The sequence below is a fragment of the Mesocricetus auratus genome, unplaced genomic scaffold, assembly GCF_017639785.1.
Source record: "Mesocricetus auratus isolate SY011 unplaced genomic scaffold, BCM_Maur_2.0 Super-Scaffold_100007, whole genome shotgun sequence".
NCBI lineage: Eukaryota > Metazoa > Chordata > Mammalia > Rodentia > Cricetidae > Mesocricetus > Mesocricetus auratus.
The window spans coordinates 15,069,972-15,094,070 of NW_024429191.1; the positions used below are offsets into that span (position 1 = coordinate 15,069,972).

General features: G+C 39.9%; 1 long non-coding RNA gene across 1 annotated transcript; it reads right to left on the reverse strand.

Annotated features, from left to right (window-relative positions):
- Positions 1 to 1,240: 1,240 nt before the first annotated feature.
- On the reverse strand, positions 1,241 to 23,386 carry LOC121141121. Its single transcript, XR_005878029.1, has 3 exons — positions 23,302 to 23,386; positions 9,108 to 9,182; positions 1,241 to 1,364 (listed from the first exon to the last, which is right to left on the reverse strand). It is a non-coding gene; the product is annotated as an uncharacterized LOC121141121 (long non-coding RNA).
- Between the last annotated feature and the right edge of the window lie 713 nt (positions 23,387 to 24,099).

Genomic DNA, 24,099 nt, shown 5'->3' on the forward strand with positions numbered 1-24,099 from the left:
AAAATTGAAAGTTGTATGTTTTGTCATTTCTATTTCCGTTTCTGACATCATCTTGCCCACTGAAATTAAAACCGTAAGAGTTTGAACATAGAAAATTGCTTCCCTTTGATTTCTGAACGTTCACATTCCCCTTAGAAACAAGCTAATGTCCTGCTAGAAGATGTGACCACCACCCTCATTCCGTATCTTCATTGACAAGAATATTTTAACATTGTAAGCATGTATGGATTTTATGCCTCCCTTGCAGTTTTCATATGGTCTATAGCACGAATGGAAATTTCCATAGGGGAGGCTAACTCTGCCTATCATTTTGATGTACTAGATACACAAAATTTGTGAAAACTACTTTGTTGCAGATTCTATACAAGATCTACTCCCACTACCTTGTGGGATTTGCTTACATAGAAGGAAGCCAGAACAAGTCTTCTGTTGCCATATCTTGACATTGGGGGCCATATTAATCACATTACACCTCACTATAATATCTTACTCTCTACTCTGTGAGTCAAAGAGGTGTCCCAACAATTCTAACTGTAGCCACCCCAAGACTTTCTTTGCAGTTCTTGCTCCATACTTACAGATAAATTCACCCTTGGTGACTTGTTCTGGAAAATATTATTAAATGGGAAAGAGGCTTGTCTGGGAATTCTTTTATGCCACAGAACATATTCAAATAACTGTGAATTCTGAATTAGTGTTTTTCAGACTAAGATCTATGTAAACAACACTGCAAAGATTTCCTAGTTGACATAAGGAGATGTTAGAGAATTATTGGCTTGACCCTTACATTTGGGAAAAGGGAATGGGGGATTTGAAACACACATGGAACTGGTTATTATTTGATTTTGAGATTGTGTCTATGATACAATGACACTGACTTCCCAGCCTACCTGTGGTAATCATCTAGAGCTTTCTGAAGCACTTCACTGAATGCAGCACCATCCCAAATTTAAGACTGACATTTTACTTCTCTCAGGCTTCCTTTCCTTAACTGTTGTCTGGCAATCTTTGGAGAGTAGCTGGATCTCCTGGGATCATATGCAAGGACTCACTTAACTCTAAGTATTGATCTACATGGAACCCTACACATATAGAATCTTGTCTTGGACCAGCACCCAGATATTAATTCAAACCTGTGTCTAGGCTGATTTTTCCACATTCACTTGAGCCCAAAATAATTGACCTTCTGGTCTTGAAATCCAGGTCTAGAGTTGGCTAATTATCCTAGACTTGCCTCATGTATCTCATGTCCTTTCTGCATTTGTATTGGTGGAATAGTGATGAGCACAGCTGTCTTCCATTTCCCCTCTGTGATCACCAGCTCATGCCTTCAGCAGATATCACCAGAATGAGGGCAGGTTTTCCTTTTAAAAGAGAAAAAATGGACAGATGAACATGAATATGAGGTCTCCAAATACTAGGTAACAATACTTCAATAGTTTCCCAAAGTAAATCTAATGATTTTATGTTTAGGGTTCCATATACTATGTTCCTCTCTATGTTGACAGTTGAGAAGTGATTGTACTTCCAGATGTATTACAGATGTTATTAAGTTATAAGTTACGCTGTTGAGGTTATGGTCAGAGTCAGGTGTTTCAAAGTTTGTGAGTTCTTAATTAAGGAATAAAAACAAAAATCCTACACACATTGCAAACATATCTAGAAAAATGTTATTCAAAGACATGCTATAAAATAGGAGCAATTGCCATGACAGCGAAGATGCTCAGGTACCCCAGTTATTTGAAACTTCATTTTATGGGCTTCAAGAATAGAAGGAGCTTGGATACTAAGAGACATAGAGACAGCGGTTCTCTGCTTTTGTTTATTGACAGGTTAGGCCATAAAATACTTTTCTGCCATATACACCCATACCCATATTGTATCTGATTTTAATCATATGCATTCCCAATGCTTCAGATGAATATGATGGGAACTAGGAGATTCTCCTTTAAAAAATCACTTGAGGACAGTTTTGCCTTGTTGTGCATACACCCCAAACCAGTTCAAACTGGATCTCACCCCACATCCTTGTACCTGGACTTGACTGAGGATATGTTTAAATAGGAACTATCCAAGTTTAGTGATAATTAGGATAGGGAAAACATTTCCAATTTTTGGAGCAGAATGTGTTCGTAGGGGCCAAAACGTGCTAGGTGCAGTGATTAAGGAGTGTTTGGGGAATGTAGATCATGAAGGTAAAGAAGGTAGTTTGTCAAGTGCATCCTTTGAACAAAACTTTGGGTGTTTACCAGTGTGTCAATAACCCAAACTAAGTATTGTTTTATTAAAATGTTCTCCATTCTTGCCTGCCTGAACAAACCACTGGATGTCACTCTTAAGCTGTGCAAGCATGTCTCTAGCCTCACTAACAGTTTCTGATAGTACATTTGAAGTTAGGAGACATAGCCAGGAATGGAAATCCCTGAAACTGCTTGGCTGGGGCATTTGCAGTGGCAATGAACTACAGCAAAGTTTACCCTAGGTTCTGACATATTTTTCTCTAACTTTGTTCTCAGTAGCTGTTAAAAAGACTAATAATCAGGGGAAAACCCACCAGTATCAAAAGACACATGTGTCACTCAACATCTCCATCAATTGCATGCTACAAGCAGGGTGTTGGGATAAGGAACTATTTAAATGAGGGACAAAAAGAGGTGAGTTTACATCACATCAGGCATGCATTTAACCTACTGGAATATAATTACAGCATAAGAGTGTGAAATGAAAATAATATAAAATAGGATAGTCCTGTGGTTTGAATGCACTTTTCAGACTCACGTTGAAACTGAAGTGCTATTGACAGTGTTTAGAGGTGATTTGATCATGAGGGTTGATTGTTCTGGATGAATCAGCACCATTGTTGGGAGTAAGTCAGTTATTGACAATAGACTTTATTATAAAACAAGATCTTTTGTGTGCTTTCTTCCCATTTCATTTTCTTTACCATGCTACCACCGCTCATGTAGGCCCTTTGGATGTCAGTGCCAAAATCTTTGCCTTCTCAGCCTCTACCCTTCCCTCACGGGTACTGAGGGTTGAACTCATATCTTCAGAATGATAGCAAGGGCCTTTACCCACTGACCAGCTCTCCACCCTCCTATATTTAAACTTTAAAGATCTATTTTGGAAAAAAGACACTTTCCCAGAGAGATATCTCACTTAGTGTAGAATCTGATCTTCCCCAACATGTCGATGTCTTTATTTTATTTTTTCTCAGTGACCATGGAGAACTCATAATTTTCTGAAGGCCTCTCAATAATGCTTTAAAATTTACATCATTAAATTTTATTAATTTCATAGAATAATCTGCTTCTTTATCATTTTCACAAATGTATTTATCATGCTTTGTGAGAATCCACATTCTCTCATGCCCTCCCCTCTATTTCCCCATCTTCCTTTTCTTTTCTTTTGGTTGCTCTTCTGATTTCAGACCTTTGTTTTTAAAGATTCTACAAATTAGAGGACCATTTGATCTTTGTCTTTGTGTGCTTGCTTTATTTTCCTCAACATGATTATCTTCAGTTCCATTGATTTCCCTGCAAATGGCATGATTCCATTCCTCTTTGTGACCAGATAGTACTCCATTGTGTATATACAGCCTGCTTTGTCTGTCCATTCCTCTGAGGATGGACATTTAGGCTGATTCCACAGCTTGGCTATTGAGACTGTAGGATTTCTTAATGCAGCAGGGTTAATTCCTTGTTCTGTGCAATGGGTTTCTTTTTTTTGCGTGTTTATTCATCGGTTTTATTTCTCCCTAAGAAACATGTGGTTATATGTCCTGGTTCCAGTTTTTTCTTAGTCCTGACTCTTCACTTCTCACTTCTGGAGTCAATGAAACAATCACTGTCCTTTCAGCACAGAGCACCAGGATGGAGAGAAAAGAGGGAGATACATGCCTTCTAGCTATAGTGTGGAGCCATTGTCCACAGGAGCATTCAAACCTCAGTGTGTCTCATCCTCTTACCAGGTCATTTGTCTCTGAAGGTGGTGACACACCCGAGTGAGAGATGACCTAATGACAAGGGTCGTCTTCACAAGCCATCATTTGAAGAAGTGGCTTTTGAAGAATAAGGAGATGCAGGAGGGGGACTCACAGTCAACTCTGTTCTTCAACTATTAAACCTTTTGAGATTCTGTGCTTTTTTAAAAATATGTTTGCCTAAAATTCTCCAGGGGCTCACTTTGAAGGAAGAAGCCAGAGGAAAGTGGAAGGATCTGAAGTCAAATAGAAGATTCATTGCTGCCCCTGACCACACTTGTATGACTTGAGCTTATTTGAATAGTTTCTCTCTTGCTCAATGGCTTGGCTTAAGGGGGTTATAGAAAAAAATTCCCTGAGCATGCCTCCCCCATTACTTTGCTCTATATCAAAGTGTTTTCCATGCGTAATTCTATGTATTTAGTGTTTTTTCCATAGCAACTCATTCCAGATGAATGTGACAACTTGATAGGTACTAATACAATAGGAGTAACACACTAAAACGGGTTTTGCTTTACCCTAAAACAAAATATCTCTGTAACTGTGGCTTGCTGAGTAGACTGCGAAGCCTTTTACAAATGAAAGGGCTAATGAGATACTGATATGTTTTGAATATGGGTCCAAGAGATGGCTGGAAGAACTTGGCTGCTTGACAGCATTACATTACAGATCAACTTCAGTGTGGAGTAATACACAGTTCACATACACCTTAATAGGAACCTCCTGGCCTGACTCACAGCAAGAAACAGAGCCAAAGACTTGAGTCTGAAGCTTTTCTTAAGTTCCTTGATTGAAATCTGGACTTATATTTACTTTGTGTTTACTTTCTGAAGTCAGTGATATCATGGTGGCCAGGATTCCAAGTATAGAGCTGGGGGAAGCTCCAGAGGGAAGTCTTCTAAGAGATCTTCCACAGGTCAGCCTGGAGAGACTTCATTTTCCAAAGACAAGATGGGAGCAACGGGGAAGTCAGCTCTGCCATCCGTTGGCCTTTATTTCATAATTGAGCAAGTTATTTCGCTAATAGTCTCAGAGAGAACTGTCTCAGAAAGGCAGGCTGGATGGGAAATGGGCTTTCTTTAGCAGTAAAGTGTGAAGAAGGCAAATGCTATGTTTTAACATAAACAAAGCAAAAGACCCCTAAAAAAGAGTAAACATAATTAATAAGATTAGATTGTTAGCCTATAACTCCTCTAGATCATAAGAGAAAAAATATTTCTAAGCTCTCTATCAATCAAATAAAAACCCGATCCCAGCTGTTGCCATTGGGCCACACAACTATCTAAGGGACAAGTCATTTTGCTATCCTAACGTGTGAAAACTGGGGGAAAGTTTAACCTTAGCCATACCTCTGGAATGTAATTAAGTTATTTGGAAATAATGAAATTATTGTCTTTTCCTTTCCCCACTATTGATTGTGTTAAAGGTAATTTGATCCATAGTAATACAACAAAATTCTCTTTTTGAGAAGCATGGTGGGTCCAGTGATGACTAATTTGGTAGTGAAAACTGAGTCTCAATCTCCATGACCTAAGTGACACAGGGGCTTGTGGGTGTTCTCCAAGTACTCAGAGAAAACACTGTCATTTCTAGAAACTTCCTGGGTCTTTTGACAAATGCTTTGCTTGAAGAAGTTCAATAACTTTCCAATCCTCAATATTGCTCTTACTAGAGAAACACAACTTACAATATCTGGACATAAAACCTACATGATAGATGGGAGAATTTTTTTTATTAGGCTTAAGTAGGCTTTGTCTTATCTGGTAGGTTCTGTCTTACCTAAAAGTAGGGAAACTGTCACTGACTGAGTCCATGGAACCACTAAGTCAGGAGCTAGAACACCATCACATCAGCTTTGCTTCCTGACTTACAGATTTAGGGTATACTTTCCATTTTAATGGTTTTTCAAAAGTTTTTCTCATGAGTCCATCCAATGTTCAGGATCACACTAGCTTATAGAAAAATTGCTTTTCTAAAGTGGGATATTTATATGACTACAGAAGAAACTCCAAAATTAAATGACAGAAAAAGAATTGAATGATTTGATGACAGAGTTACAAGTAGAGGTTGGGGAGACTATGGCAAATTGAATCTTTTATGATCTATCAAAACCCAACATTCTTTGTTCATCTTGGGCCAGTACAGTGTGTATATATCACCAGAGGACTGCCTTGTCTTCCATTTCCTGATAAAAGTCAGCAAATAGATACTTTAAAATAAAAATTTCTACTGTTTAATTGTTGGCAACCTCTAAGAGTCTTCAGGAGCCAATTAATTACATCCCCTCTCTTTCTCCTCTTTCATTCATTACCAGTTGAGAAGTGACACGGGAGTAGGACAGATGGAGATGAAGATGTCATTATTATCTCTGACAAAGCTGATTGGAGAAGACGGCTGGGATGTGCAGCCAAGTGTATTTTCTAATTCCCACTTACAGAAGAAAGCATGGATGTTCATGACTGTCTCCTAAGAGAATAAAGGGTGAGAAAGAGAGGCACCATGGTGCTCTGAGACTGTTAGCAGAGTAACTTAGCTAATTATGAAGTGAGGACCAATGGATGACAGAACTAACCTTCTTCCCCATCAGAGAGAGCAGAGCTCCTTGGAGTGGAAATGGCCTGCCCCATCCCCTGCCCACCAGTGAGAGTTCTGCCCTAATAGCAAGAACTTCCCTTTTAAAAATGCAGTGCAAGAAATACATTTTAGAAAAGATTCAGCTGAGAGATGTCAATTTGCAACCTCTATGTTTATAGTTTATGATATTCTGTTTTTAATTTTGTGTTAAGGTATTTTGTTGTTTCTTTTCCTTTGTGTATGTAAGTTTCTCCTTTTTGTCCTGTATTTTTCATAATGAAACAAATCACAGTGCTATTGTTGTAAGCAAAAATGCTAGACATGATTTTTTTTCCATTTTTATTGGAATTCAGTTGATCTCTTTGGGTGTTCCTTGAAGGCTTAGTAGTAGCAAAATAACTGCACCTTATATGGTAGAACTTGTCAGCTGTCCTGACAATGCTGGAAAGCAGATTTCAATTGCTACCAGCCTGCTATGTTTACTTTACCTGATCAGGTAAATAAATCCACGAGGCACCATTTACAGCTCCAATTCTCACACATGGAGGCTTTCCTTCGTATTTGTTGTCTTCCAGTCCCTTTCTTTGTCTTACCCTTCTAGTTCAACATCTGCAGTCATTTTCCTGATTCTCCCATGTGTCTGCTTCCTCCTCCCTCACCTACCTCAGGCCACCCTCCCTTGAGATGCACACAGTAAACACTTGGCCAAGTACAATAGCAGAGATGCTCTGACACTGTGATTCTCCCATCTGACTCGCTCCAGACACTTAAACAGGAAATGACATTCATAGTTTTCCTATTCTCCGTGGTTGTGGAAAGCTTATTGTTAGGTATAGTTTGCCTGGCCTGAAACAATGTTTGTCATAGCAAAGTAGGTTGCTCTCAAGGCTTGTCATTATAAATGGGTGTTGCATTTAGCACAGACAGTAAACAAAGCCATTTTAAGGTGGGATGTTTAAGTTTTCATTAACGTGACTGAATCCCAAGAAGTGAAGTCTAGCTTACCTTAAAAAAGTCCACTCCTAAGATATGTTTTAAAAAATATTTATTTCATACTTGTGGCTTTTGTCTGTATGTATGAAAGTATACATGTTCATTAAGTTCAGGTCTAGTGTGTGACCTTTTGTCTGTACATATGAAAGTATGTATGTTCATCAAGTTCAAGTCTAGTTCACACAGAGGCCAGAAAGAGCATCAGATTCCCTGGAACTGGAGTTACAGGTGGCTGTGAGCTTCCCATCTTGGGTGCTGGGAACTGAACCAGGGTCCTCTACAAAAGCAACAAGTGCTCTTGACTGCTGGACCATCTTTCCATCCCCCACCCCTAGAATCTTAGTTGTCTAAAAACATGTTGTAAGTTTCACTGTATCAATAGTCTGGCTTATATCTGGTGCACTGCCTTCATTTATCATTCTTTAGTCTGTTTTTGACTATGCAAAGTCTAAGTTTTCTGGGAAAACAATGCCTAATATCAATGTGATAACCCTTTCCTTCCATGCTATCCCTGGTATTTCCTCATCTGGAGGATTTTTCCCACCAATATATAAGAGAAGCTTAATGGGTCAGAGAGCTTTGAGGGGGGCACCAAACAGGATGCTGGAACTTATGGCTCACAATGTCCCATTTTGTTCAAATATGAGTAGATTTTATGTCAGTCCAGGGAGAAAAGGAGTAAACATTCTCAGTCCAGACTACCTTAACTTCACACCTAACTTTTTTGCCTGGCCAGTACAGCCCACTATAGACATTCTATTGTTTGTAAATTAGCTTCTGTAAGGTATCTTGCTGAATTTTGAACATACAGACACAACCTTCCCCATTAACATGGCACAGAAAAGGGACTTCAAAGCACACACCTGTATTCCTGAACAGACAGATGCTTAAGGGCATGTAAATATTTTTCTGGACAAAGAACTTCTCTATTTGTATTGTGGATTAAAAGACACATACTTATTTTAGACTCTTGTTCACATGATACCCTCTGACTTTTATAGCACTGATGTGATTTCTAAGGCAGGCATAGTCAGGCTAAGTTTTGAAAAGCACATTGGGGTAGAGTGAGATTCTATTAGTAGAATTTTGCAGTTAGGCTTAACTTGCCTGGGTTAGTAACCAAGTGTCTATTACCTTACTCCTGAATGGTCTTGCATAGTCTGCCTGCCCTTTTAATTGAGACTCACTTTCCTCATCTGTGGAAGATATAATGAAAATGCATGCCTGGTGAATTTGTTGTAAAGTGTAAATTAGCTAAGACATAGAATTGAGTTGACATGGTGCCTGTTGCAGAGTTAGTACTTAATAAAGTTTAGCACTGGTGCTGGAGTTTTAGAATTGTATTCATTGGTTTATCCTGGGTAGCTTTTATGAAATTTATATTAATACCATTTATTTTTCTACAAAAGGTAAAAATTAAACTCAAACTTGTTAACCATGGAGAACTGTCTATTGGTTTTATGCATCAAGCAATCCAAAAATATAACAAAAAGACAGAACCTGATACAGAGCCCAAATGGTATCACCAGAACTGCATTTTTCTCTATACCATCCTTACCTGTCCATTCTTGGCAGTTCCTTCTCATAGTTGAAAGGTAATTGTCATTAGTACATGGAACTGGATGAGTCTAGGCTGAAATCCAAAGAAAAAGTGAGCATCTTTATTTTAGAATTTGTAGGAAGAAATGGAATGTCTTCTGATTGGCTAGGCCTGTCCATGTACTACTCTCAATTTAATTATAAAATGGCATTCAATTTGGGACTTTTATAGGCTAGAACTTTATCAATGCTTCCTCCCCCAACTCTCTCCTCTCTCTCTCTCTCTCTCTCTCTCTCTCTCTCTCTCTCTCTCTCTCTCTCTCTCTCTCTCTCTCTCCCTGGTGTGTTATGTGAGTTAGGAATGAAAATAACTCCACTGAAAGCATGTGATTTAAAGCGGTAAAAACTGGGATTTAAATGCTAGACAAAGGTTAAAGGATTTCAGACAACAAAACAATAGCTGCTACAGCACGAATGAATGTAAATAGATTTGGAGGACTTAGCATACATTGCAGCACAGTAGTTCTATGAATTCAAACTCATCTGTTAATCATGAATTATGTTTAGCATAAAAGAAGATGTCAAAAAATGAATCTCATATATGAGCCAAGGAAGCATACATCAATGTTCACAATGCTGTGTTATGAAAGAATTTCACACTTCCAGTTCCTAACACTCAAGAAAAGTTCATTGGTTCTTCTGATCTTCATTCCATGTCTTACTTCTACCAGGAACAAGGGAATGAGAAACATGGTTGGCTTCTATGAATAGCTCAGGTTAAGAAGTATAATCAAAATACCCCATCCTCCAATTCATTCCTTTTCCATCAGTTGGCACGCTGGCTTTGTCCTGTAATACTGGAAGAACTATTATGATGGGGGAAGTCCTTCTGTGTATATGTTTGTCTGATTGGTATAAATAAAGCACTGTTGGCCAATAGGGAAGCAAGATAGGTAGGATTAGGAGTCAAGGAGAATTCTGGGAAATACAGTCAAGAGTGGAGAGTCACCATGTGATCCCTGGAGGAAAGGGCACAAGTCTGGTGTCCTTGGAAAGATAAGTCCTTATAGAAATATATATATTAGTAATTATGGGTTAATAATTAAGTCAGAGCTAGCCATTAAGAAACCATAGCAACTGGTCAACAGCATTACAATTAATATAGTATCTCGTGTGTTATTTGGGGGCTAACATGGCAACGGGACCCATGTGGGAATCCTGCAACACCATTAACTTTCTGTGGATGTGTCTTCTGTCTTAAAGCCTGAGGATGCCCAATTTGCTTTTAGTACCTGAAGCCTTTGCCTAGCTTTGCAAAGCCAAGCACGCTGAGATGCTGGACCTTGTAGAGACGCATCAGCCTTGTCATTTGCTTCTTGTCCAGCCAAACCTGTGTCACTTGGCTACAGGATGTTTATCAAGTCTAGCCCAGCTTCCTTCAATTCTGCCTTCGTATTTGGGGTCAAATCCCTTGTACTTTGCTTTATGTACAAAATCTTCTTGGAGGTATTCTGGGAAGTAGCTGTGTAACTGATGCAAGGTAGTGTTAAGAGGCCTGACCAAAATTCCACCATGCCTTCATATCAGCACTCTACTGTATCCGATTATGAATTCCAGATGCAACTTTTGAGAACATTACTTGTCATATCATTGTCTGTAAGTTTCATAATTGAAGATTTAAAGAATGACTAAGAAGGAAATCAAAGATACATTTTATTGCTCATGTTCTTGGGGGAATGTAGGTCAGTAGCCTGAGCAAGGGTGTCAAAATCCTTGTTAAGAATAAAGTAATGTGGCTCAGAAAACCAAACTCGAATAAGTGTCTTAATGGGCTGTTTACTAATATGATTTCTATGGGAGCAATCTGGCTCACAAAAATATTTCTGACACGTGCTAATAATCTATGGGAATTTATGTTTTTTAACCCAAAGCCTGAGCATTTCTTTTTTTTTTTTGAAGCTTTTAAAAGAAGCTTTTATTTTGTAGCATGTGTATTACAGGAAACAAAACACAAGAAGCTAAGAACAGTCTCCCAGTCACAAGCAGTTCAGCTTGATGTGTCCTTCCAGATGCTGCAAATGTACATACATTTAGGGAATTGAGATTATACAGTATGTACCAAGCTTTCCCCCACATTGTGAATATTCACCAACTAAAAATCCCATACTACATGAGTATTTTGATAACCAAGAATACACCACACCATCTCAATCTGTCAGACAAAACTGTAATCCGGTCTTCCTTAAGCCTGAGCATTTCTACGGAGTACATCTCTGTATATTGTGTGCTATGAACCCCCTTATCAGGAGAAAGAATGAAGATATAAGATTTTTGTCAAATGAAGCAAAGGAAAATAATTTGTCTTTCATTTGTGGAAGAGAAAATGATGCCCTGGGGACTTGAATGCCTGTTCTGTATTACTAGGGAGTCTCTAATTGAACCTGCTTTGAAAAATTAGACTTCAGGAGGTCTATCTAAGAAAGTACCTCTAATTTAAAACACTCAGTAGCTTAGCATGCGAGATTGTCACCTTCTAAGAGGGAAGGGCTAATAACTATAAAGAAACCTGTGAGATACAAAGATATTATCTTCCCTCATGTGAGCTTGGTGGTTTAGGAAGGACTGACATACTAGGGTTGTTTTTTTAAATTTAATGACCTTTCCTACATGAACTCTCCCTAATTCCCATAATAACACTTTGTTTATACAGATAATTTTCTTTCCAGTGGGAGTTCTTACATGTATTAATAACCTTATCTCATAAATCAACTCAGGGCACTGTTTAGTTTGATGAAGTGCAGGGCTGGGGGCTTTCTTAAGTATGTCAGCAGGGACTCAAATGACTCCATTTCTCCCTCATGGGATCCTGCATGAGATGGTATTGGTATAAGGAACTGCAATTCGACTGGGCAAAGAGGTAAGCTGATGTTTGCACACAGGCATGGATACAAACTGTTAGAAATTGATGTCTAGGGTGGTTCCCTGTGAAGTAGGTAAATCCTGATTTTGTGTCCATATTGAAGAAAGCTTAGGAAGTTCTTGGGGGAAAGAGGTCTTTAATTATCTTTTAGTGATATTGTAGTTCTTATTTATCTAAATCTCCATTCACAAAATAAAAAATATCACCACTGGATGATTTAGTAAGCCCAACTTCAATAGATATAAACATAAAAAATTTGATGGATAGTTTTGATAGGTGTTCTTGGTTGTCAACTGGACTACTTCTGGAATGAACTAAAACCCAAAAGGTTGGGCACACCTGCAAGGGAGTTTTCTTAGTTAAATGATTTGATGTGGGAAGACCCACATTTAATCTGGATCTTTTGAGGTGGGAAGATCTAGTCTGAATCCAGGTCACACTTGCTGCTGGCAGCATATATAAAGGACATGGAAGAAGGAAGTGCTTGCTCTTTGCCTACTTGTCCTCGCTCTTCTGCAAGCCCTTTCCTTTACTGGCATAGACTCTACTTTGGGATCCCAGCATACACTGAAGACCAACTGAGATATCCATCCTGGATGAACTCCAACTGAACAACTCCTGGATTCTTGATCTTTCTGTTGGACTAGCTGGACAAAAGTCTGTAACCCACTCTAATAAATCCCTCCCCGACTCTCACTCTCACTCTCTCTCTCTCTCTCTCTCTCTCTCTCTCTCTCTCTCTCTCTCTCTCTGTGTGTGTGTGTGTGTGTGTGTGTGTAAGAGAGAGGAGGTAGGAAGGGAGAGAGAGAGAGATATCAAGAAGCTCCTTCTCTCATCTTTTCTCTGGAAAAATTAAAAGACAAATCAACAAGTTACATACTTCCTGTTTCAGAAGGGAGGAACCAGGACATAAAAACAATTACACTTAAGCAAAACAAAAGTCCAGCAATGGAACTCAGTAGCCTCTAACTCAATGTCCAGTATCTGGGATTCACTCATGTTCTTTTGGGATCCAAATGGCTAGGAGAATTCTGAAGCCCACACAGCTTGTCTGGTAGGCAGGTAGAGGCCGACTCCACTCCACATCTGCTGCTCTCCTTGTTAGAGATTTCATGGTTCTGATCCCTGATCTCCTGGAGTCTGTGCTACAACTAAAGCTGTACCATCACCTACCATGGATTGGAGCATATGCACTGTTGTGGTCATTCTGAACACTCAGAGAGAAGAACATGTAGTTCTTACCCTAGCGCTGAGTCCTCTGTTTTGCAAGGAGAACCTTGTTAATACCTGAAGGTTTTAGAAGGTGGATATGCTTGCATCTGGAGTTCAAGCACCTTTTGGGAGGAAAACCTTTGGCCCTTCTCAACACACCCCAGAGGAGTCAAAAATTAATCAATGGTGTACTGGAATTGACTTTTCCAAAATATTGGGGCAAGGAATACACACCTGAAATTAAATTGTTCTGCCAGTAAAATGGTCTGGGTCCAGTGGACTGGTGGCCAAGAACATGGAAAATTGATAGATACACTAGAACTTGTCTTGATACAAGTGTTAGATCAAAGTCTTCATCAAGAATGGTGGGCATGAGTCTAAACAAACCAGAAAGAGACCACGGCCTAAGCTGAAAAGAGAGTGCTGTGACATTGCCAGCTACATCTTCTCCCTAACTGTTAGATTTCTTTGAATTTTGACTTGGGCAGGAATAAGCTAAGTTATCATGAGCTCTTATTAACTTGTTGGTTCACTTTTGAAGGAATCATTTAAGCCACAGCTAAGGCACTCATCCTATCCCTCATAAAGGGCAGGGTCTCCAGTGGTCAACATTCTAGCCCATAATTTATGTAACTATGGCAAATGGTTAAGAGCTCCTACCCCAGTTTGAAAGTTCTAAGATAACAGGAAGCAAGTTGGAACTTTAAGCAAGATGAGCAAATTCCACCCAGTTTGTACTTTTTAACTTAAGAGGAGGGCGGCACAGTTTGGTGACAGACATGACTTTTCCACCAAATGTGGCCATGGCAAGGTGTGGTAGTTGTCTTGATAAGATTCGGTGCCAAGGTTAGATAGTGCACAGCATGTCCTGTAAAACTAGACAGAGTCTACAATCAAAATATTCTCACATTGATTAAAGAACTTGGCATATCTTTGGAGACTTCACCATCCAGGCTGTGCTGTGCAATGCTATCAGGATATGTATTTGTGTTCTCATTGGCTTAGACCTAGTGGGATGAGTGTGAAACTGTTTTAAGTACACAAAAGATTACACAGGGACCAGAGGAATAAGTGAAAATCTGTTAAATTGCACTTAGAGTTTTAAGAAATGATTTCATATAATTTGAAATTCAGATAACAACACTCCTTTCCCACCATATACTTGTCAATATTTATAATACTTGTCCAATTAAAAATTATCACATGTAGATCAACTTGAGCTCTATTTGTTCTCTTTTTCCAGCCCATTTCTCTCTTGCTGTCCCCAAGCCCAGATAGGCAATGACCATTATAGTCTGGGGTCATCATTTCCTCCTGTGGTTTTAGAACTTGACTATATGTTGATGCATCAATAGACAGTATGTAGGTTTACATCCTATGACTTTATTTATCTTTTCACGTGTCTATGGTGTGTGTGTGTGTGTGTGTGTTATGCCTGTATGTCTATGTGTGTTCCCATGTGTGTTTGTGTGTTGCATGTATATGCACAGGTGCACATTTGCACATATATATGGGGGTCAGAGATTGTTCTGTTTCTGTCTTGTGAGTCTAATTATTGGTGAGCTGCTACACCCACCCAGCATTTATGTAAGCTCAATCCTCTTGCTTGTATGGTAACTATTGAGTCCTTTTACTTCCCCTACATCATTTGTTTCTTAAATCAACATCAAGTATATCATCTGTACAAATCTTTCAGGAACTTCCATTTTTACAATTTTATTTTTTATGTCTATCTTCATGGATACCTATAGACCTAGGTGATGAATTACATTTTGTATTATAATGTAGCATAGGGTATACCCCATAATAGAAAGATCCCATAATTCAAATATTCAGTGTCTGATATATTCTATTGGTGGATATTTAAATGTATTTTAAAGTATGTTGTCTATTATGAACAAAGCTGAACATACTTTTCAAAGACCTGCCTACATCACAGACATCCTCAGAGCATTTCGCATCCACATTAGTAAAGGTAAAGGTGCTTCTGTGGTCCATGTATGCTGTGCTGGGGCCGTCTTACTTTTGCTTGCAAGATGCAATTATTATAAGTTCAAGAATTTTTAAGATAGCTATTAAGAATTATGAAAAATAAGAATATGTAAACTTTCAATGGAATAAAATTAAGCTATAATAGCTACTAACTACTCCAAGATCATCATTTCCTAATTATTTCTCTATGATTTTCCCCTATATATGTTCTTGAGATCAACGGTTGCTGTGTTTGTGAGGTGACAACAAGATCCATCAGTTCTGGACTGCATTATTCCCAACTTTACGTAATTATATTTTTACCTTCAAGCTAGCCATAGAGGAAGTTTTTGTACCACAGAAATCAACAGTGCTTCAAAAATCAAGACTAACTTTATCATTTTGTTGATTGTATAGACTAAGAGTCAGAAAACTTTTCTATAAAGGTAAAACTAGTAAGTATTTTGGGTTTTACTAGGTGGACTTTGCCAATATTCCTCTTCTTCATTGTAGTGTGTGTGTGTGTGTAAGTAGGGAAAAAAAGTCAGTCAGATAATGGGCTATACTTTGCTAACACCTGGTCTAGACATAGAAAAGCAAAGCACATTTAACTTAAAAAAGGTTGTATATGTATTTTTTTTACATTACATAGTGTAAGCTTGGGGGAATAGTGGGAAATCTTGAGAAAGTGTTTGAAACTATTACCCATTGTAGCAAAGAAGTTTACCCTTCACAAACAAATCGACTCTTGTCATATGTGTTCATTATTTATGTCACTTTCATTTTACTTGTTAATGTAAGAGAAACATAAGCCCACATTCATCAGAAACTACACCTGGAAATGTAGTTGTTAAATGTTCATCAACACTACTGAATCAAGACCATGAAATTTATGCAGAAAAGGAACCCTTGTTCATCTGATTAAGATCCCTTATTACACTTAAATTGCAGCTTTTCTCTCTCTTAGACTTGCACACATAATTCTCACTCGTGGAGTTGGCACACCTTCATTAGTCTTATGTACGGTCTTCTTAAAGCTGTTTTCAAGTTGTTATAAATATATATAATCATCCCATTTTATTTATTTTAGATTTTATTTATTTATTATGTATACAGTGTTCTGTCTGCATTTATGCCTGCAGGCCAGAAAAGGGCACCTGATATCATTATAGATGTTTGTGAACTACCATATGGTTGCTGGAATTGAACTCAGGACCTCTGGAAGAGCAGCCTGTGCTCTTAACCTCTGAGCTATCTCTCCAGTCCCATCACCCCATTTTATATTGTAACTCAACTTTCATGGTAGTGGTGACCTATTAAAGTCAGAAGTCATGCTGTAGATATTCTGTTTGTCCCCTTTATTTTCACTTGAAGAATGGGTTTACAGGGAAGGAGGGAATCCTCTGTGGTTAAGAACATGTTCTACCCTTTCAGAGAACCAGAGGTTAGTTTCCAGCACTCACCTTGGATAGCTCACAACCACCTCTAACTTCAGTTTCAGGCACTGTGACACCCTCTTCTGGCCTCTGTGGGAACAGGGACTCATGTGCATGCATGCACACACACAAACACACACACACACGCATAGACACACACATATGTAAATAAATATTAAAATCTTTTAAGCTCTAGGACCACTGTAGAAGAGGATGCAATATGACTTTTAAGAGCTAGAGGTTAGGAAAGAAGAGGACAAAACAATGTCTTCTGGACACTGGCAGTACTGCTACACTCAGGAGCCCACAGCATCTGTGGTTGCCTGCACAAGACTCATACAAGATCAACATTCTGGCATGGAGTGTGGAGGGGCTCACAAGTCCTGCCCCTAACAAAGAAGTAAATGGATCTTGGGAGAGGGAGAGTCAGTTTTCTTTAAGGGCATAGATTCCAGTAAGGTCGACAACACTCCAGGACATGGGCCTCACACCCCTAAGTGTATGAGCAGCAGAAATTGAACTTAGTAGATTGTTTTGTTTTTGTTTTCACAGAGGAGATGGAAAGGTAAGGATGGATCTGGGAGGAGTTAAAGGGAGGAGTTGGGGATGATAAAATTACATTAGTAAAAATATGCTTAAAAGAAAGGTGGGTGTAAATCCTAATGCCATATCAGGGCTATTACAAGGGGAAACATGATAATATGCATTCAATGTGCATATGACACTGCATACAGTAAGCACTTGAGCTGAGTGTTGTTAGCTGTCATAACTGTTAGCAATTTGCATGGCTTTAGTGCTATCCCCACCATCCTTAGCCCTATGGCAGCTCGAGATCCCCAAATATTCCCTGTCCTACAGCAGGCACACTGGAGTTTTAGATTCCTGAAATATGATGTCTTTTCACCATATGGAAATGTACCAATTACCAAAGAACTGAAACTAAACTGCATCTAATGTCTCTAGCACAAGATGTTTGGTGACATGGTGATGCAAGGATGAATAAGACATGGACACGACTTCCCGCTGCAAAGGGCTGATAATCTGACCAAGGGGTCTACCTAAATAGCAGATGGAAAACGCTGGGAATGGAAGAGGCAGTAAGTGCCAGGGTATTAGCGATAAGAGAAGATTCAGTTCTCTGTGATGACAGGGAAAGCCTGAGGATGAGGTGAGTTACTCTGCCTCTCACTTTTCACAAATCATTTTCGTCCCACGCAATGCCCTTAATCCCTCTCACTCATGTGTCGGAAAAGAATCTCACATCTGGAATGACTAACACAAACGCTGCCATCTGAACAGCTCTGAGAACCCTCGGAGACACTGGCAGCTTCCATTCTGCAAAGCCGTTCCGAATTCCTAACAATTATGAACAGCATTCTCACATCCCATAAAATGCTGTAGCATGCCAAGCTGGGAACATTTCACATCCACGGTAAGGTTCTCCATATCTGATGGGGACATCTGCCTGGAGTGTACTTAATGTGGATCATCTCAGGAAGCCTCCTGAAAGTGGTCCTTGCTGAACCAGGTCTGTGCAAAACGACCCGTGGTCCTGTGGGCATCTTCTCTCTGAACCTCCTGTGGCAGTTCTGATCTACCAGGTGCTGGAGAACCCTCACCACAAGATCAGGCAGGGTTTGGGGAGAAAGCATGATGCCAAAAGAATGGGCTTGGCCTTCCAGAAAGGCCCACATGGCCTGTGAGTGGAGTCTGGGGGCTGGAAAGTAGAGATTAATATCAAATGGTATCTTTTCTTCCCTTCAGCTGGTAGGTTTTAGACAGGGGTAATAACTGTCTGGGTCACTATTAACCAAGTTGTAAAAGAGGATGACCTTCTGGAGGAGTACTAAGCATCTTATTCCTTACTCCCAGTCTAAAGAATGCAATGAATGTGGAGAAAATGGGTCAGGCCAATAAATAGTTCTAACAAACCATGGGCAGCTCGCCGTCGTGCCAAGGCCAGAAGCCTGTAAGAAAGATGCAGAGATTAGTTCCCTGGCTTTAGTCTATACAACGCAGAATGGCATAGCGGTGAATGCTAGCACATGGTCACTTTGTGAAGCAGATGAATTGCTCCTCAGAGGAGTACCAAGTAGAGTGAGGGAAGAGGACAGAAGTCTCCTCCCCTAATTCAGCTGAGAAAGGCACATTCTAATGGGGGGGGTTGACAAGGTCTTGGTCAGGGACAAAGACATCCCCCATTCTCACACCCACTTCTGAACAAAAGTCTGTCTGATCACTGAGCACCGACCGGTACATGGCCTCCTCCCACCCTACCTTTGCTCTGCCGCCTCTACTGTTCTTTCTCCCCCTTCACCTCCTCTCTTTCCTTTACACTTTCATTCTATTGTATTCTTGCTTGATTTCTGTACTGGAGAGCTTTATATCAACTTGACACAAGCTAAAGTCATCTAAGAGGAAGGGGATTTCAAGAAAAATGCTTCCATAAGATGGGGCTATAAGAAAGCCTGTAGGGTGTTTTCTTAATTAGTGATTGAGGTGAGCAGGCCCAGCCTATTGTAGGTGGGGTCATCTTTAGGCTGGTGGTCCTGGGTCCTATAAGAAAGCAGGCTGAGCAAGCCACGATGACCAAGCCAGTAAGCAGCACTTCTCCGTGGCCTCTGTATCAGCTCCTGCCTCCTGCCCTGCTTGATTTCCTATCCTGACTCCCTTCAATGATGATCAGTGATGTGGAAGTCGAAGCCAAATAAACTCTTTCCTCTCCAACTTGCTTTGGTCATGGTCTTTCATCAAAGCAATAGAATCCCTAACTAAAGCAAGTCCCATGACTTTTCTTTTGCACAATTATTTTTGAATGCTGAGTGTGTACTAGTGAGAAGGTAAACAAGATGTCTATAGCTTTTACTTTTAAGAAGTAAACACTGCAGTGAAATAATCTGCTAGCCAAGTAAATATTCAAGCAAACCAATGATTATAAGATGTGGTAAATGACACGAATTAGCCATACAAAAAAGAAAGGGAAGAATTGTGGGAGGCACTTAGCTATTTATTTGAGTATTTAATGTCTCTAAAGGAAGGTGTCTTTGGAAGGTAGCATTTCAGTGAAGTCCTGTAGAGGACTGGAGTGAGGAGGTGGAAAGGAGGGGAGAAAAGAAGACAAAAGTCTACCCCAAACTATTTACAGCATTGGCCCTTTGTGGTAGCAAGATTGGCAACCAAATCACTAGGCTGTCCCATTGGTTTCATTTATTCATGAGCATGTATATGCACACAAACACACACACCCCTGGTGGTGGCTTCCTAGTTCATAAGGATTTCAATGTCCTCCAGGGTTCAACAGTGCAAAGGCCCATGGAAATTGGTCTAGAAGTGAGAATAATACCAGGGCACAGTTACTCTTCCTGATATATTGGCTCAGCCGCCTAATTAATGAACAAGGCGTGAGCTAGGCAGATAGTGGGTCAGTGTGCTAACCCCTGTGCCAGCACCAAGCCTTTGATTCTTTAAGATCCACACAGTCAATGAGCTTCAGGTTAAATGTGCCCTACCCCAACTTATCTAGCCAAAGTTCTTTCATAGTTTTCTGTGTCTCTTAAAGCAGATGATCAAAGTCCCAGACAATGGAGAAATGAGGGATACATGTAATTTTAATTATCACTATAATGAATATTTAAAAGCATTATCTTTCTATTCATATTATAAATAAAGTTATCATTTAAGTAGATTTATTTCATTAAAACAACTTTCTTAGTAAATACTAAAGAGGTAATCATGTATGTAAATACAGGGAAAATGTGAGGACATAGAAATGGCATGGGCTTATAAAGCCCCCAAATTAGAGTTTGAGTAGCTTAAATTATGCTCATCTCCTCAAAAATTAATATGTGGAAGTCCTAACCCCAAGAACTTCCAAAAAAATGAGTGCAGTTTGTGATGAGTGTCTTTACTGAGGCATTCAAATTAAAATGAGGCCACCAGGACGGAATCTGGTCTAACTAGTGTCTTTATGAAACAGGCAAATTTATACACAGAGATAGATAGACATAGTGAGAATACATCGTGAAGACACCCAGGGAGAGAATAGCCATGTACTAGCTAAGGAGGCAAGGAACAGAATGTCCCCTTACATCCCCCAGAAGAAAGAAACCCTGCTAACCCATTGACCCCAAACTACCAGTCACTAGAGATGCTAGATAGTTAGGGCTAGAGAAATGGCTCAGCCATTAATTAAATGCTAGACTCACAACCGAAAATATAAGAGATGTTAGATAGTCACTCATATGGCTTAAGCCACCCAGTCGATGATACTACAGTAAAACAGCACTAGTGATTTCATACAGAATTTATCTTCATATACTTGAAGCCAGTTGGAAAATAGTAAAACACTCTTCATTATTCAAGCCACATATTGGAGATACAACTGTCATTGGGGTCCAAAGACCTAGGTTTATGATCTCATCGTATCTTACTCCATGGGGCTATGAACAGCCTCTAACTTGTGAAACCTCCCTAGAGATAAAGTTCCCCAGTCACCATTTGGTTCTTCCCTTCTCTCACTCTAAGACTCTGTTTAGAAAGCATTGTGTCCCCAAGGATTCTAAAATGTCAGTCATCTCCACAGCTGGATGGAGGGAGAATAAGGGCGGGACTCATGGGAGAATGAAGAGGTTGGGAGAGCTGTCTAGACAGACAGCCTCAATATTTAAACTTGTCTGTACATATGTGAATGATCCAAGAAGCTCCTGATACTACACTAGCCTGCAGACGGTCTCCTGTGGGGTGGCCACCAAAGACGTGGCAGCTGAGGGTACATGATGGTTGATGGACAAGGTTGTGCACCTGGAATCTAGATTCTAGATGATAGCTTCTTGCTTTGAAAGCAAATTTCCTCCTCGCTGGCAAAATATCAGGACTTAAAGTCTTCAGGGCCTTCTGTTTAGTCTGGATATAATAGAATGAGTAAGTTCTACTGTCAAAAAGTAAGTTCTTTTAACAGGAAAAAAAAAGTATCTCTTCCTTTTGTTCTTATAATGAAGACTCTCCTTCCTCCCTGGCCACTCCAACTTACTCTGACACATGAGTTTATCTCCTTGAAGGGGGTGGGGTGGGGTGTGGGTATCTGAGATAAGAATAAAGAAAGAATGTGAAAAGTTAGCCAAATGAAATCAAATTAAAAATTTTCATTCATATGAGAGATGGTGTATTATTCTGTCTTCTGGTCCTGTTTTGAAAGAAAGGATAGGCAAGACCTTAGTTTTGAATAATTCCTATCTACCCACACAGTGATGGTTCCTGAAGCAGCACAGACTAAAAGAAACTTTAGTGTTCTGAGAATGAAGACTATATCATTATTAATTTTTCACATATCCACACCAATATATTAATAACAATGTCAAAAACAACAACAACAAATATTTTCTGATACACCAGTTTAGGTATTGGGGGTCCACTAATTAACAATGCAACAGTAACCTATGCCTCTGCCAAGCTTATGGTGCATCAACCTCATGTTTGTGAATTTATGCTTGCTCTTACCCATTAACTACTTCCAGCCGCCCTGTGAAGGGGCTATGATGTTCCCTTCTTCGTAATCGGGAAAACTGCTAAGGTTTAGCTTGCCTGTGTCCATGTGTGACAGAGGTGGCTCAGTGTCCCTGGACATCAGTCCACCTACTATCTCTCCACTTTCCAAGAAGCACTACAGACACCTTCGACCAACTCCATATGTGATTGTTCCCGGGACCCAAGACAACATCCCTTGATAGTCTTAAATTTACTCACCACTTTGCCCTCAGAGCCTGAGATTAGGGATTAGCATTGTTATTTTAACTTCCCTTTGTGTCTTCAAAAGCAAAAGGGCAAAAATGTGGTTTCATTCCAGTCACCCACGTTCTGCCTCCTCTCCTCCGGTGCCAGTATCATTTCACTCCTGGTAACATCTTGATACTTGGCAGCATTTTTAAACTTGACATTGGGGTTGCTAATTATTATCCACCCATTTTTTCCTTTGGGGTTCTTAACCATTAATAATAGTAGCAGATTGAAATTATGGAATTGCAATTTCCACGATTGCCTTTATTAACCCTCAAATTGGAGCTGCTGGTATTCCATGTTTTTATACATACATACTGACTTTGAAGTCATAGCGGGCCTCCCACTGCTTCCTCTCTGCCATGGCCCATACTTAAACTTTCGGTGCCCTCTCTGGAGCTTGCACAGCTGGTGTTAGTCAGTCAGCTGTCTGGAGGGCTGCAGCCTGCTTTACCCTGGAGTGTCAGAAAGCTGAGGAGGATACTGACCCTTTAGATATACCCTTGCAGGCAGATTCCTAGCTGCCTTGGCATGCCTTCTGCATGAGAGCGGCAGTGGAGTGAGACTAGGGCTGCTTGTCGACCAGATGGGATGAGGTGAGAATAGTCGGAGCTCATTATCCACCACTAGGCCAGAGTCTCTCCACTCACTAAATCCAGAACATAGCCTTTCTGAAAATTCCCTGGGAGCGAGGTAGTGATTGCTTTAGTGGGTGAAAAGATCACAGAAGTGTTGGTAGTTCATTGAGCCTCAAAATAAAAGTGAAGTTATTTCTAGAAATTCACTATGGGAAAACAACTTAAAGAGAAGAAACAGCCTATGCACATGGAAGATATTTTAAGGGGAAAAATGAGAAACAAAATGACCAACTGAAGGGTGAAGTAAAGAGAAATAAACATTACCTTTAATAGTCAGAACTGACACACACCTTCTCCAGATACTAGAATGGACCGCTTTCTTTTGTAAATCGCCAAAAACCAAAGAAACATAAACCTAGAAGATGAGAAAGGAGAACTTCATAGACTCATTCACTAAAATCCAGAAACTGTACTAGGAACCCAGAAATCCTGGTTTCTCCTACAATAATTCTTTGTTTATCAGTTCCAGGTGGATGCAGGAGGCTGGCCCTGAGAGCATCCATACACCTACACCATCTCCTGCTTTCGGCTGGCTCTCAGTAGCATCATATAACAGCAGAGAAGTCTTTGTGAAAGAGCTTTGATCAAGTGGCCTTAGGCAGTACATGGCTTCTCCTATTCCCTATTCAATAGGCTCTGTCTGCTGACTGTCACCTTCCCAGCAGCCTTCTGTTCTGTACCAAGAGCCCTAAGGGTGAGGCTGAAAAATCAGAGTCATCTTAGTAGATACCCTGTCCTTCTGGACCAGAAGGGAACAGAGGGAAAGGCCTCATGAACTTTCTTCTCTCCTCTCTTTTTTGGGATGTTTTAATTTCAATGTTTGTTTATTTTACAAATATATGAGAACTATAGAGACAAGATGCATTCTCATTGTCTTAGAGGAATACATGGTGAAATTCGGGGGTCAAAAAGACCTAGAGGTAAACGCTAACTTGGTGACTGACTTATAACACAAAACGGTTTTCAGTAGTTTCCTGTTATTCAAGGGGGATCTATCCCAAGACCTCTTTGGATTCCTGAAATCACAAATAGTACCGAAAGACAGACATACAGACAGGTGCA